Source organism: Adiantum capillus-veneris, chromosome 21 (assembly GCF_014529385.1).
Source record: "Adiantum capillus-veneris isolate H3 chromosome 21, ASM1452938v2, whole genome shotgun sequence".
Taxonomy (NCBI): domain Eukaryota; kingdom Viridiplantae; phylum Streptophyta; class Polypodiopsida; order Polypodiales; family Pteridaceae; genus Adiantum; species Adiantum capillus-veneris.
The window spans coordinates 109,954,588-109,970,759 of record NC_140951.1 but is presented as its reverse complement, the minus strand read 5'-3'; the positions used below and the strand labels follow the sequence as shown (position 1 = coordinate 109,970,759).

The 16,172-nt window shown below is 40.0% G+C and overlaps 1 long non-coding RNA gene across 2 annotated transcripts; it reads right to left on the bottom strand.

The window, feature by feature from the left end:
* Positions 1-6,154: 6,154 nt before the first annotated feature.
* LOC147431532 (uncharacterized) lies at positions 6,155-7,868 on the bottom strand. 2 transcript variants are annotated; one of them, XR_015185759.1, is made up of 3 exons: positions 7,417-7,844; positions 6,777-6,927; positions 6,155-6,693 (listed from the first exon to the last, which is right to left on the bottom strand). It is a non-coding gene; the product is annotated as an uncharacterized LOC147431532 (long non-coding RNA). The 2 variants fall into 2 exon arrangements; XR_015185760.1 differs by lacking the exon at positions 6,777-6,927 and having other exon boundaries at positions 6,155-6,726; positions 7,417-7,868.
* Positions 7,869-16,172: the final 8,304 nt, after the last annotated feature.

Genomic DNA, 16,172 nt, shown 5'->3' with positions numbered 1-16,172 from the left:
CGAAACAAAGCCATGGTAATAAAGGGTGTGCAAAGGGGATGTGTTCTGCAAGATAGAGAGCATGCAAAAATTTGATCGGGTAGAGGGCGGAAGGGAAATTTGTGGGAACTGAAGAGTAGGGAAATTGTATAGGGTGGGATTTGTCTGGCGATTATATTTTCCTTCGATTGGGTTGGGGATCTTTGATTAGGGGTTTGCAAATCAATAAGCATATCGGCGATGGCGTACGCAACCGATGTGTAATAGGGTTTTCAAATATCAAAATTTTGGAAGCATCTACTAGTTGCCAGCATCAATAAAGTCTCGCTAACTTGTTTCAATTTTTTTCATTGTTATTTGTGTTTCAAGTCGTGATTTTTCTTCTGCAATTGCTCTCTAAACAGCTCGAATTCTTCCTGCTAACGTTAAAATCTCCTTATCTACACCGGTTTCCCTTAGTTCGAGGCTACATTGACTATTTGTCTACAACCAAAAGCTCGACGCTTTCTCCATCAACCCCGGAGAACCACGCACATCGACACCATCGATGATTGTCCAAATGCCATCATGCCCACTTTGAGTATTAGGAAGATCAAAGATGGAGTCCACTGCAATACTCTCCCAAGGTTGGTGAGGAATAGGCAATGGTTGTAGTAATCAGGGTGTTTTGTGGCTGTTGAAGTTGACCTTTTAACATACAAAACAAGTGCGTACAAACTCATCCACATCTTTTTTAAGCTAAGGCCAATATAATACTTTTCTACCCCTTTCAAGCATCATTAGCAACACAAATAAAATCACACACACACACACATATATATGTATGTATGTATGTATGTATGTGTGTGTGTGTGTGTATGTATGTATGTATGTATGTATATATATGTATGTATGTATAGAGAGAGAGAGAGAGAGTCGTCGATGGCGCAACAAAGTTTCGAGCCTAGATCTAACGATCCTAAAGACTGATGTTTCTTTTGATATTGCTTTATTATTGTTTTACAAATGTAAAACTCCTCTAGGGTCGAGTCTCAGAGTTACAACTTCTCAAGGGTCCACTTCTCTCAAAGACTCTGCATCTTGCTGCTTCCAGAAGACTAACCCTTGGATACTTATAAATAAAGCTCTTCACGCAAAAGCACTTTAATCCCAAAAGCATCTTCTTTCAAAAGCTTGTACCAAAAATTGCCAAAACCTGCTAATGCACAACATGGAAATCTGTATAGCTTGCCACGTTAGCATGTCAATGCAAAATCAAAAATCTATCCCATCTTTTATAATTTTGTATTATGGTTTAGGCCCCTCGATCGCTGCTTTTTACATCGCTAGGGTTAGGTATTTTCAAAACCCTGCCCCTTTTAGGCCTCACACCCACATCTTCAGGTTCTTTTGGATTAGAGTTTTTAACTCTAACCCCTTGTGCTCTCGACTAGTCCTTTGAGTTGGGCATGCCACCAACTTGTAACATTTCCCTCTCTTGGAAAGAATGCGTAAATTGCTATGGATGATGCTTGCAAAATAGCCAAAGGGCTGAAAATTTCTTCAATAGACATTGATGTACTTAGACACCAGACTCCACAAATCCAAAACTTTCACAAAGACATCAACGACTCATCAAATCACATTTTTATGGAGGGTCTCAAATCACATTTTTATGGAGGGTCTCAAATACAAATCATGATCATTGTAATATATTCAACAATCATATCAAGATTGTGCTGATGTTTTCATGCAGATCTTAATCTTCTAAATATAGTTACTATCAGATATATATCCTTTCTTTTCATATTATAGGAAAACCATCCCCACAAGACAATACATTCCCAAAGCGTGCAATTCACAAATTCACACACTTAATTCACATTGAACATTCTATTTCAATCATTCAATCTATCCATCTCATCTAGTCTAGAACTCTTGAGCACCTAGATCCTATGTAGCCTTCAGGAAATCTTATGCACTCACAACAATACCCAAGCATCTCGTCTTGATAGAAATCTTGACGCACTAGAATCACATTCACCTGGCTATCACATTCAAACTTGCTGATCTCTAACAAATGTCTAGATGCACCAAGTTTTAATCATTCATCAGACAAAATGCTGCAGACATTTCATCTTTTCAATACGTGCTCTAACAATACACACATGGAAGAGCATGTTCAATTCTAGGGATTTTCCACTTCAATGTCCATATTTTCACAAAGTCATTGCACAAAAAACTATCAACCTGTCCATATCCCTAAATCTCAAGAAATTAGGGACTTTAGGCTCTCCTCTTGTATAGTCCGCACCACACCAGATTCAACCTGTCGATTCATCGATAACTTCCAGAATAGACATTGCTAATAATCCAAAAGCTTCAAGGTACATGTCACAGCTAAATAGAATCTGCGAGTTTCTCTTCTCCATCCGCTTTGCATCGAGAGTCAAAAAGTGTCCTTGATCAAATTATCTGGTGGACCGAGCTTTCCTTTCTATTCATTCCTTGTGCCATGTGGCTATTAATAGCCCTATTGACCTCCCTCATCCACTGTCACCTCAATCTCAATCTTCAAAATCCTCTCATGAACTATCAATGAAAGAACTTACTCAGAAATTGAATTGGTGATGACTAGTATGGTTTATGCTTGCAAACGATTCAAACATTACTTGTTGCAAAAGTCATTCACTTTTCTCACCAGTTATTCATTGCTTCCTCAACTGTTTAATAACTCAAATATATCAAAGACAGTGATGAAATGGATTATTGAACTTCAGAGTTTCAGTCCACTTTTTTAGTGGAAGAAAGTACTCGGGCTACCGTGACAAATTTATGCACTTATCCTATTTTAGTTAAGGAAGAGGTGGTGCAAAGGAAGAAGGTGGAAACTCTTACCACATCCAATTCTTCAATGTTATATTTTGATGGCTCTTATTGAAGAAGTCATGATGTTGTTTCGAGAGGAATTGTCATTTATAAGGCACAAGGAAAACTTGTAAGGAAACAAGGGCTAAAACTTGATGCAAAAAGTAATAATGAAGCAGAGTACATGGCTATTGAAGGTGGCTTGCATGTTTGTTTACAGTTGAAAATTAGACACTTACAAATCAAAGGAGACACCTTGTTGGTTGTGAAGCAAGTATTGGAAGTATGGAAGAATAAAAATCCTAAACTGCAAAATTTATGCTTCAAGGTGAAATTGTTACTCAAAAAGTTTGAAGCATGAAGTTTTTAGCATATTGAAAGGTCTCAAAATGAGGAAGCTCATGAAGCTGCCTAAGAAATGATCACTTGTGTGTTTGTGTTAGCTAAAGGAAATGCCTTTATATCATGCAAGGGAAGTGTTATCAAAGGAGGTGGAATTTCTGTTGACAGGTGTTTTACTTGAGAGTGTACCATCCAAAAAGTATTCTTTTATAAGAAAAGCTAGAAAGTACAAAATGCTTCATGATGTGCTTTACATGAAAGGAAGTGATTTAGTATTGCGTCGTGTGTCCTGGAAAGAAGAAATCTGCAAGATTTTGAAAGAAAATCATGAAGAATCTTGTGGAAGCCATTTTTCCATGAAAATCATGTTGCATAAGATTTTGCAAGAAGGCTATGTGCAAATCATGTTGCATCCCCAGTGGGATGTTAACCATTGGTGCAAATCTTGTTTGTCTTATCAGAAAATGGAAAATAGATTTTTGAAGCCTGAATTAGAAAGACAATTCTACCTTTTGATGTATTTGAAAAATAAGGACTTGATGCTATTGGACCATTACCCATGACTAACAAAAGAAATGCTTACATTTTGACGATAGTGGATTATTTGTCACGTTGGACAAAGGCTAAATTTCAAACATATTATCAATAAGAAAATGAAAAAGTTTGTATATGCTGCAAATTTGGTGTCATTAGAACTACTTTCTGATAAAGGACCTAGATTTAGAGGAGAGCTATTTGATTTCCTGTGCGAAAAGCTCAATATACAGCACATGTACAATTCTCCTTATTATCCACAATGTAATGGTCTCAATGAAAGGTTCAATGAAAAGTTGGTGAGAATCTTGACAAAGATGACCCAGACACATAGGAAAACTTGGGATCAGAGTTGCCTTGTGCATTATGGACCTATAGAACTGCTATCAAAACGAGCATAGGGTTTTCTCCTTACCACTTGATCTGTGGCAAGGAAGCATTATTGCCAATTGAAGTGGAAATTCTTGCACAATGTACATAAATTGTTGTCATTAAAAAGATACTTGGCAGAAAAGGTATTTGGATTTACAATGTTTGCAATTATACATATTTTTGGCTTTGAGCTACTATGAAGAAGTGTCAAAGAAAGCTCAGATAAAAGCTAATGAATGTGTGAAGAATAAGGGAATTGAAAAGGGTGATCTTGTGTTGCGATACAATAGTAAGTTGGACAAGATCTTTCAAAAAAAGTTTCAAATTAAGTAGGAAGGTCCTTTACTGTTGTGCACAAGTTTGATAATAGGACATATCCGTTGGCAGATTTTGGTGGTGCACAACATAAATACCGTGTTAATGGTTACAGGTTAAAGAAGTAGCTGATCCATTTGATGACAATTGTGACAGATGAGATGCTATCAATGGAAGAAAAAAATACGAAGATATCCAGCGATATAAATGAGGTTTCTAATAATGATCTACAACACTTTTTCACCCTAGAAACCTCTGCTTTTCATGAATGATCAGACAGGCTAGGGAGAGTTGACAATTTATGTCAGGCATTTTTTGGATAAGCATAAAGATATTAGATCATGCCAAAAAGCTTGTCGTGTGTATGTGTGTGCACACTGCTTCGGGTCATGGGAGTGACCATGTAAAAATTCATGTACAAAGGTTTGGTTTTGTGGAGTTTGTATATTGGAGTTTTGAGTTGTTCGAATCTCCAAAACATAGTTTTCAATAAGTATTTTAGCCGTGCTTTACAACTTGTGAACCAGACTTGTACATCATGAGTTATGTGCGTTTGAAGTGGACGGTCTCGACTTAGAAAGTGGTTGCAGATGCATGTGACAAAGGCAACTGGACCAACTTTAATGATTTAAATTAAAAAAGCTAAGATTCTAAATTTATGGGAGTAGCCCAAGTATTGGGCTCCGAGTCGTGCTTTACGGCGTCGCATTCGGTGGCCGGAGTGATGTACCATGCTCCTGAAAAATTGGCCCACAAAGAAGGGTGAGCTGAGAACTTTAGGTGGGGAAAGGAGGAAATTGGGAAGATTGTGGGGAAGGTGCCATGTGGCAATGGAATAATCTCACAGGGGAAAGTGGGCTCAAAACAAAGAGTATACAAGGCAAGTTGGGAGCCCATTTGGGTTGTAGCAGTTGAGAGGAGCTTGGCTATGGAAGCTCGAGGACATTTGGGAGAGAAGGGGACATCATTTTGAGTTCCCACTACCTACTCACTCTTTTGGTCCCTTGAACACTAGCCACACCCCCTCCCTTAGGCCAAAAGTCACCAACACCTCATTTCCTACCCAAATAAAGCAAAAAATGGACCAATTAAAAAGAGCCTACAAAGAAAGTGTTGTCGACTAGGAGGAAGAAAAGATCTCTTGAGATAAAAGATATAAAGAAGCTCTATTTTATAGCTGCAACACCTGCAAACTTTTCAGAGAGCTCATTTTTTAGCGAAAGAGTATACCCCCAACTTTGAAAAGCCGTATCTCTCTCATCATTATGTGTTTTTTATCTATGAATATGCTACGGACATCTACTCGAGATAAGCTACATCATTATATCCTTGGTTCTCATAATTCCAACTATGCTTCATGCTAAAAGGGCTCTTCATAAATCTTTATAGGTGCTTATCACAAGTGGTTTTGACGGTGCAATAGTTCTTCCTTCCAACGGTGTAACTCATACAAGGCTATAGAAGCACTCGTTTTCCTTGTCGTTTGCATGCTAACAATGTATATTATGCAATGATCTTTATAGCAAGGCTCAAGTGAGTTAAGTGTTGTCTTCTCCCATGTGTAACTCCTCGGGAGCTTTGATTGATAGATGTGAGAAGGCCAACAAGCTCCACACCATCTTTCTAGCTTAATTGTTTGCTGTATATTACATCCTCACAACCTATGCTCCAATTCAAGTCATGTCGAAAAACATCATGCAGCCTTGCGGAGATTTTCTGGAGGACAAGAACATGGCGTGCAGCCATTAAAGAGAGTAACCAGATATACAAGAAGCCTTTGCTTGTTGTCCATGCTATTATACCATGTGAAAAGGCTTACAACAACGCCTATTCTATCAGATCAAAATGCTCTGATCCTATGGATGGCAGGTAGTCTGAAAAACTCATGAAATGTCATACATAAACACACATTGAAATACTATGTCACAATCGAAGTGGTGGGCAAGTAACAATCTGCATGGTAAACTTTTTGATGTTGACACAAAGGTTATTGCACCGTCTCTACACATGTATGCCAGCTGGAGTGCCTCTCTTTGCCAAGAGCAAAATGAAAAGAAATTTCATCCTCTGTTTCAACTTATCCAAAAGTTATCCAAATTGCAGGCAATGGCCGTTGCAAGCGTAGGTAACAGGCTCTAGGTGCTTTGGAATAAACCTCCGAACCGCAAGTACGTGATTGTCAGATTCCTTCTCATATTCACCGTGACACAGTAATTTTTCTTCATCAATGATTCTGAAGCAATGGGATCACTTAGATTTGATACAGCCCCATTACTTCCTGTGATTTGGCATACTTCCTAACTTCTGTTTCAACACAAGTAGTTCCTTGGTAAGAATCTGAAAAAAAAAAAATCCTTTTCGTTCAGGTGCTAATTGCGGTTCTGTACCTTTGCATTTGATTATGAGAGTAACAAACTACTGCTTGCTTCATTGTTATCTTTCACAAGGCACAATCAGTAGAGGATAAAACACCTTCCTTGACATCTGGCATAAAGAGGGTCTGAGAAGTAATATAAATGTCTTCTGCCGTTGAGGGCCCTGCGCAGAACTCGATTGTACAAAATATATAGATACATATATTTGCTCAATGTACCATGAGATGAAACTAGAGTACATGACATGCGTTCCAACAGTTAATTCACTTATAGCTAACTTTTGATCTTGTGTCTATATTACAAAATGTGGATCCCTACAAATTGCTGTGAGCTAGAGACAGAAGCAAACAAACAAAGGATTTCTGTGCAATGTTGCTGATCATACATTCAAGATTCAACAAACCATACAAGAGCAACAGACAAAAGGGTGCTTTCAAAAGTATCAGACTCTCTCTCTCTCTCTCTCTCTCTCTCTCTCTCTCTCTCTCTTCCGCGCAATTTCCAGCATCCGACAATGATATTCAATACCGTTCATGTCACCATTGCCCTACTTCAACATGCAGAGAGAGAGAGAGAGAGAGAGAGAGAGAGAGAGAGAGACAACATTCATATGCACAAAGACAATTCAAAGCCCCAGGGGTTGGAAACGTACAGAAAGCGGAGGCCTGCGAACAAAGTATGTTACATCACTGCAGAGGAAGGAGTCTTTTCAATTACGAAGCGACTGCCGCATGGAGGAGATCGTTAGCGAAAGGCTCGCCATGACCATCGCTAAGTTTACTGTCAGATGAAGGACCTGTAGCAGTCTGATCAACATGTTGCTTATCGAGAGACGATGAAGAAGAATCCGTTTGTATTTGCGTGTGTGAGAGAGACGAGAAGGAGAAGAAGGGAAGTTTTCACGTCGTATTTAGAGCTGATGCAGAAGACTGTGCGCGTGTGTGTGCGGGACGGAGGAGAAGAAAGCGAGAATTAGTCTTCGCGTCGCAAGAAAAGTTTTAAGAGAGAGAGAGACAGAGAGTGTGTGTGTGTAAAAGACGGAGAGAGAGGACCTGTCATTTGAGGAGCTAGCTAGCACATGCACGCCCCCACACACGAGATGCCTGCTCTGCCGTCACCTTTAAACCTCGTTGCTCAGGAGAGGCCCAAAACAAAAAAACAAAGGAAGAAAAGTTTTCTAGACACGGCATTGCCTTTCGCTACAATTGAAGAGAGAGAGAGAGAGAGAGAGAGAGAGAGAGAGAGAGAGATAGACCTAGCACAACGTGCCGGGTAGCCAGTCTCTAGCCATGAGAAGATTTTGAGGAATCTTCCACGGTTCACTGCCAATCTTGAGCACAATTGCTTCAGCCAGTCCTCGACGAGACGGTTTTTTTGAAAATCTTTGCTCGGATTGGATGGGAAGGCGCCGTTGGCTATGGTTGGAAGAGGTGGGAAGTAGACTACACCGGCCAGCCAGCAAGTTGGCGACCAAAAAGGGAGCTGCACACGTAGGTTAGCCCCTTTCAGTTGGTCCGCTGTCCTAGATGTGCTCATGCTAAGAGAGAGAGAGAGAGAGAGAGACCAAGAAAAAGAAAGACTATAGATTAAAAAGGAGAAAAATAAAGGAAAATTTACCAAAATGCCCCTCTAATTTGTGGAAATTCCCAAAATACCCCTCAAATTTCAAAAATTCCCACAGTACCCCCATCATTTGTCATAAATTCCCAAAATGCCCTCCAAATTTTCCAAAATTCCCAAAATACCCCAGTTGTGAGAGTAAATTTCTCCAAAACAAAAAATTCGTAGCTTTTCATAAGAAGAGTGATTGTCTACCATACAGGATGCTAAAACTGACATTTAAGTTGGTTATGTAGGCTTTGGAGATGAATTCCTTCATTATTTTTAGACATAATTGCCTTTTTTTGCGAGGTAATTTGCAAAGAATTACATGCTAAGCACTCAAAAAGCGATCTCAATTGTCAAACAAGAATAAAGATTAGAAAATCTTGAAGATCCAACAGGAATAGATACAAGGGTATTTTAGGAATTTTTGAAATTTGAGGGGTATATTGGAAATTTCCAAATTAGAGGGGTATTTTGGTAATTTTCCCAAAAATAAAACATACCTTCCAAAAATTGGAAGGATGTTCCGTTGAACACGGGCTGAAATTTCGTCGTATTTACACTCTTTTTTCTGTCCAAAGTCAGTGCCAATAAAAATCGAATGACACCTCTAAGCCAAGCCTACAAGGGAACAATGGCCATAGAGTTCATGGGGTTTCAAACTTCAAAGTCACACCCTCCAAGTAGAAACTGCCAATTGTAAGAAGAGATTTACATTATGTCACCAAATTTAATTTTAGTCTATTTAAATTATTTTCTCTCTCTCAAATTATTCATAATTTCAAAGGAAGAAAATCAAAAGAGAGGAAGTATTAGATGAGTGTAAGGTGCATCTCTGGATCTTATAATGCCAAAAGGGTAAAGCAACCTTCAAATGCCAAGGCAATTAATATAAAGTGCATCTCACAACCTTAGGGTGCAAAAAGGATGATGCAAGCTTTAGAAGTGTCAATGGAGTTTCCTCATAATTAAATGTGCTTTTATAGGACCAAAATAAATTGAAAATGGGTCTTGAATGCTTGAAAAGTGTGTGGAAATGTAAGTAAAATGGAATTGTGGGTTATCCTTGATTATCCATGCACACACATCTTAAAGAGGAGTGGTGAATATTCTTCACGAGGGAAGTAGTGGGTAAAGAACTAAAGGAAAGGTTAAGAAGTGGCTCAATTGTCAAAAGAAGACATAGCAACACTATTTTTGAAATATCGCATGATAGAGAGCTGATCTCCAAAAATGGCCCATTGACTGAATTCAAAACTGCAAGATCTACAATTTTTGTGTTGAACACCTTTCGAATAGAGGAGCGAAAGAGAGTGAACAATGCGAATTATTGTTGCACTAGTATGTGACCTACGCGTTGCCGCGGTTACATGTGTGTCAATTGAAGCAACCATTGTTCTCCTTCCCTTCATAGGGAGGGCAAATGTGGGCAAATGCCTATGATTCTCATGTGAGCTTTTATAGCTCTTTAATACACTTGTGCATCAACCACCACTATAACTAATTTCTAAATGACAATGTATGACAACACACAATGTCTAAGTGCCTTCCACATTCACATCAACCAAGCACAAATCTATCTTTTGGATCAACAATATGTCTACCTTTTCGAGTGTAAGATCGAACAACTAATGAAGTGTAGTTACTCTCCACATTCTTGTGGAATGACCAAGGACAAATTTCCTTCTAGTTGATCATGCCAAGCTCCAACATTCTTCTCCTAGTCATGGCGAGTTTATCCCCCCCCCCCCCCCCCCCCCCCCCGTCTCTATGTGTGTGTGTTCAAGATCATCAAGTCAATTTGAGGTCTCTTGGGAATGAATTAAGTAATGGGCTCCCTTCGCATGATGTCTTGCTTTAACATCCTATGTTTCTCTCTACGGAGGCAGTGAATTTGCGATTAGGCTAGAGACGTCCCCCTCACGCAATTGATATGGGACCCTGCTGAGTGGTAGTAGCCCTCTAAATAGACTAATAGAGAGATGGTATCCTTCTATGATAATAGTGTTTGCATTGAACGACGAATTCTTTAGATGCATTAGCATCCCCTCTCGCCATCCTTACCACTCAAGGCATTGGTCATAATAGCAACTCTCCCATGCTTCTCTCATGTAGTTTTGGTCTTGCATTTGGGGCATCACATTCAACTAAATCATCAATTGCTATTTGTTAGCACTTAGGATGCATGTACCGGCCATGAATCAACATGCCAACATTACACCACATAGTAGTAAAAGAAACTTTGCCATTGGTATGCACAACTGATTTGGTGAGTAGTGTGTCATTTGCTTCTCAAAGGAAATATTCATGATGGGTGTGTGACATGGGGGTGATTTCATGGCTATAGCAACTTTGTCTCTATATGTGGATAAATTTCAAAATTTACAGGTTGAATTGCACTCAATCTAGCTAGCATGTAAGGCGCATATTGTTTGTTTGTGTACATTTGGGCACCATTGGCACCTTAAAATGTGAGGGCAATGAAAGCAAAAAAGTTCACTCAATCGTTTCTCTTTGCAAGAGTTTTGGGCATCGTGCTAAAAGAAAGGGCGTGCTGCAAAACACACACACACACACACACACACACACACATATACACACATGGAGCACACATGTACGTTCTTCTTTGAAAGAGAAGAGTGTATTCAACCATTCACATTATTGCCCTTACTCCTTACCCATCTTTTATACCATAGCAGTCATTTGGCTTAGCTCCCAATCCCTTAAATGTGAGACAGAGCATTGAGGCACTACATGGAGGAGAGTCTCTTTTTTGTACGCAAATTATATCCCTTAACTATTTGAGAGTGCGATCATCATACCCTACATGAGTGCTCAACTTTTGATCACATCAAACTTGCTCTACCCACATTTTAGCCCATACCATGGCCTACATACCTTTCTCTCCTAGCCACCTCATGGATTTAACTTGTTAGTGGCCACCCTTATATCCATAGTCTTCAAGCAATTTACATGTTGTACTTGGTCCCATAGGTCAATCTGACCTTTAAGGATATCTCTCTCTCTCTCTCTCTCTCTCTCTCTCTCTCTCTCTCTCTCTCTCTCTCTCTCTCTCATCCCCCGTTAACCTTTGAGGTCATTGTGATTGTTTCTATGATATTAAAATTTATGTCCCCCTCTCCTTGTATAAGTATGTGAGCATGCAAGCCCTTGAGTTCAAGTATCAACGTTTAGGCCTCTTGTGATCTTCTTCTTCTTCTTCTTCTTCTTCTTCTCTCTCTCTCTTTCTCTCTCTCTCTCTCTCTCTCTCTCTCTCTCTTCTAACTTGCTATGCAGCATGACGACTTGTTGCCAACAATATTTGGATTGGATAAGGTTTGCCTAAACTTAATAGCTGAGAATCGGGATTAGTCGGTCTCAAGATTAACGGGTCTCAAACCATGTCACTATGAAGAAATCGCTCTCTTTCTCTCTCTCTCTCTCTCTCTCTCTCTCTCTCTCTCTCTCTCTCTCTCTCTCTCTCTCTCAGGCTGCATGTCTAATTTTTAGTATTAAAATGAAGCATGTGAGAGGCTAAGAGCCTTGTCGCGTGTACCAACGAGCCTGCTTTCTGCCCGGGCAGGAGCCGGATCTTCTCTCTCTACCTATCTAATCGTGGCAATTAAGAGCCTCAAAAGGGGCATAGCCTTTCACGCGGTTGACTTTGTTGACTTTTGAGGCCCTCTCAGCTAATAGGAACCTACTCAAGATCTATCTCATCACTCAGTCAAATCAAGCATTTATCTTTGAAGCCACCGGTTTTCTTGACTTGCAAACAAAACTGGAAGGCTATTTAGCCGTTCCAAAGTGACCAGGCTCTAAATGAAAGCAAAATGACATGCAGACAGTCCTATAATGGAGGCACATGCATGGAGGCAGCCCTACAATAAGAGACCGAAGTCATCATTTCTAGGGGGAGGCAAAGGGCTCACATTAGGTATGCAACACCAAGGAGGATTCAAATGAGTAAAGAATTGCTAACTCCAAGACCAAGGCCAGTATCCTCAACTGGCAATGATTATCCTCCAATGCAATCACATCAGTGTTTTGGAGAAATAAATTTTCAAACATACAAAATTGATTTTCTTTAATTTTCCAAGAGGAAATTTTTAAAAAAATTAGGTTTATTTTGCAGGTTTTAACACTATTTTTCTCTACTTTGGGGCAGAATTTCTCCTTTTCCCCTTGCCCTCAACCGGTATTTTTGAAATTAAAAACAACATGATAATAAGCTGAAACAAATTTTTCCCATACACTCAATTGAAGACCCACCTTGCACGGTTGTTGCCGTGAGCACTGTAGCACCAGGCAATGCCACCTGTCCCCTTGCAGAACCCCTTTTTTCTTGCCTATGTCAGGAGTTTGAGATGTTAAAACTTGGGAAAGCTAAAAAGCTTGGATGTTCACGTTGGAGCTCTCAACATTGTAGCATCCGCTGACTCGCCAAAAAAAACAAAGAAAGTGTGGAGACAGATGTGGGACACTCTCTCTCTCTCTCTCTCTCTCTCTCTCTCTCTCTCTCTCTCTCTCTCTCTCTCTCTCTCTCTCTCTCTCTCTCTCTCTCTCTCTCTCTCTCGTGGTGTGGAGGGCCGCAACTATGCAAAAATGGAGTCCATCAGGATCCAGGGTGGTGGACAAGCAGCGATAGAGGAGTAGGCGGCTCAGCAACCGCTTGTGGCTAGTGGGACATGTATTGGATCCAAATTCTTGGCGTCCTGGCCAGCAGAGGATTGAGGTTGTATAAGGGTGTGGGGCTTGTGGCGGATCAGCTATTGGCAGCCAGGGGTGTTGATAAAGGAGACTATATGTGAAGCTTGTTGCAGCAACATTTGAGAATTTGTACATGAAGTAAGTGGTGGGTTGTGTTCATGATTGAGTTTGGAGAAGGGGGGGGAGGGCATTCTCTGTCAAGCGTCAAGGCCAATCAATGGCGCCCTCTCTCTCTTTCAAACAAAAATAGACACACACACTCCTCAGCATGACTAAATGGGATTGGACCTCTCTCTCTCTCTCTCTCTCTCTCTCTCTCTCTCTCTCTCTCTCTCTCTCTCTCTCTCTCTCTCTCTCTCTCTCTCTCTCTGACACACTCACACAACTGCAACAAATAACAAAGACGTCTCTCTTTCTAAGACTTGCGACCCACACGACAATGCCGTCTCTCTCTCTCTCTCTCTCTCTCTCTCTCTCTCTCTCTCTCTCTCTCTCTCTCACACGCACACACACACACACGCACACACATGCGTGCGCGCATGTGCGTGCGCATGTTTGAGATGGACCAACTTATTAACGCGTGACATAGCTCGCTGCTCGTTATTTTTTTAAGCTGCAAAGTAGAGTCACCCTTTACAAAAACAAAAGTAATCGTCTCTCTCTCTAAGACTTGCGACCCACACGACAATGCCGTAGAAAATGAAACATGATCTCTCTCTCTCTCTCTCTCTCTCTCTCTCTCTCTCTCTCTCTCACACACACACACACACACACACACACACGTAGGCACGTGCGTGCGCATGTTTGAGATGGACCAACTTATTGACGCGTGACATAGCTCGCTGCTCATTATTTTTTCAAGCTGCAAAGTAGAGTCACCCTTTACAGAAACAAAAGTAATCACCCTTCAAAATTGAAGGCAAGCTTGCTAAAAAAGTTTGCATAATATAAATATATAGATAGTACTAAGTATTGTGACTTTTTGACAGAACAAAGAAGTCAAAACTAAATCTTTTTATTTTCTACCATCAGAGTACTTCTTACTTACCCTTCACTTTTACATTTTAAACATACCCTTCACTTTACATTTCAAACCAAATGTTTCTTAAGGTTCTTGAAATGAAGGAAAGAGTGACACATCGATGCCCTCTCCTTCCTTGAAAATTTTAAGCGCAATTATATATAGTATAGATTGGAGGCCAATAGAAATTTGTAAAGCAAGGCTTCTCCCTCTGAAAAAGCCCACTCTGTTCTCTCTCTCTTTTTCTAGAAGAAGCCGTGTCTAAATTCTTGCGAGCCATCATCAAACTATCTCTGATTGCAGCGTTTCTTTCTAAAAATTGTGTGTCTTGGATTTGTGCGTACACTTTTGGATTGAGATTGTGCAGTTAGATTTCCATTTCGTGTGTGTTTCGACCTCCGCTTTAGAGTTAGAGTGTGTTCGCATGCAAAAATACTAAGGTTCGGGTTTTTGCAGATCTAGATTTTGCTAGTGCAGAAAGTTTCATTTTGACTGTAGTGTTCACAGAAACTATTTAGAATTTTGAAACATGTGTATGTACACATATTGTGATTACGAGTGCTAACTCACTATTCTTAGCAGGTACTCAGAGACTTGGTGAAGTGTTGGAAACATGTCGTAAATTATTAGCGAGAAGCTAGACAAGAACGACTTCATGCTTGGAAGTTCAGAATGACCAATTTCCTAATGGATAAAGGTTATTGATAGTACATTAATGGAAAGGATGAGACCGCACCAACGTTACCGGAGGAATGTGCAACTATTGTGTAAATAAATGTGTTTAAAGATAGGAACCAGGGAGCTCGAACGATCATTTATTGGCTTTCTGTTTGAGTGTACATGACACTATGATTGGAAACATACAAGATGCTCACACCCTTAAGGCTTGGGAAACTTCATAGTCATTGGATGTGACCGACAGAAAAGCAAGGAGTCTTCAATTAAAGATTGAGCTGAGTACAATGCAAAATAAAAACCTATCTATCAATAATTATTCGCTAAAGATCAAGAACATATGTGAGTCTCTTACATCAATTGGTGTTACAATTGATGATGATGACAAGGTGAAAGTATGTATGTGAGATTTGGCTCGAGAATACAAACAATTTAAGATTGATATCCATCTTTGAGAAAACGTTCCCATGTTTACAGATTTGGTGTTCTTACTAATTGTGGAAGAGAAGAAACTTGAAAAAGACTCCTCTGCGTAGGGCAAAAATAATTTTGAACAGGTCCTCTTTAACAACAGAGGAAGAGAAAGAGGATAGGGTACATGGCATGGAGATGATTGACGGAGAGAAAACCACGAAGTACACTAGCAAAATAATGCCCAGAGATTGAACACAAGTAGTCGAGGAAATTTTCAAGGAAGTGGGAGTCCAAGAGGTCATGGTAATGTGCACCATAACCATATAGGTCAACATCGAAATGTTGTATGTAGTCGCAAGGTTATGTGAAGATGAGGCTACGTGAACTTGTATACACGTTAAAGAAACCACTTTATGGGCTCAAACAGGCACCTAGATCTTGGTATGAGAGGATTGTGGAATTCCTTGTTTCTTTGGGTTTTGAAGTGTTTGATGCAGATCATCCATTGTATGTGTGAAAGAATGGAGTAGGAATTGTGGTGATATGCATCTATGTGGATGATTTGATTGTTGGAGGTGATAATGTGGTGGAAGTAGAGGGTATGCAGGCTCTACTTATGCAGGAGTTTGAGATGAAAGACTTGGGCCCGGGGGATTCACCATGGAAAACTTATCGCACCATATAAGTGCGGGGGAGGGGGTTTTTGTTTACAAGTTACATAAGCGTATAAGTTAGGGGCAGACCTGAAGCCATCCTTCACCATGAAGACAAGCGTATAAGTTATCCATGGTACTTGAAAATGTGAGATATGAAGAGAGTTGCCATTTGATATACCTTAATAGTCTTCTTGATAGGTAAAAAGAGTGCCTATTTGCTAAACGTGTCGACTATTGTCCATATTCCTGTATTCCCATGGATAGACTTGGATAATCCAAAGATAAAATCCATGGATATGCTCTCCCATGGTGATTCAGGAATTGGTA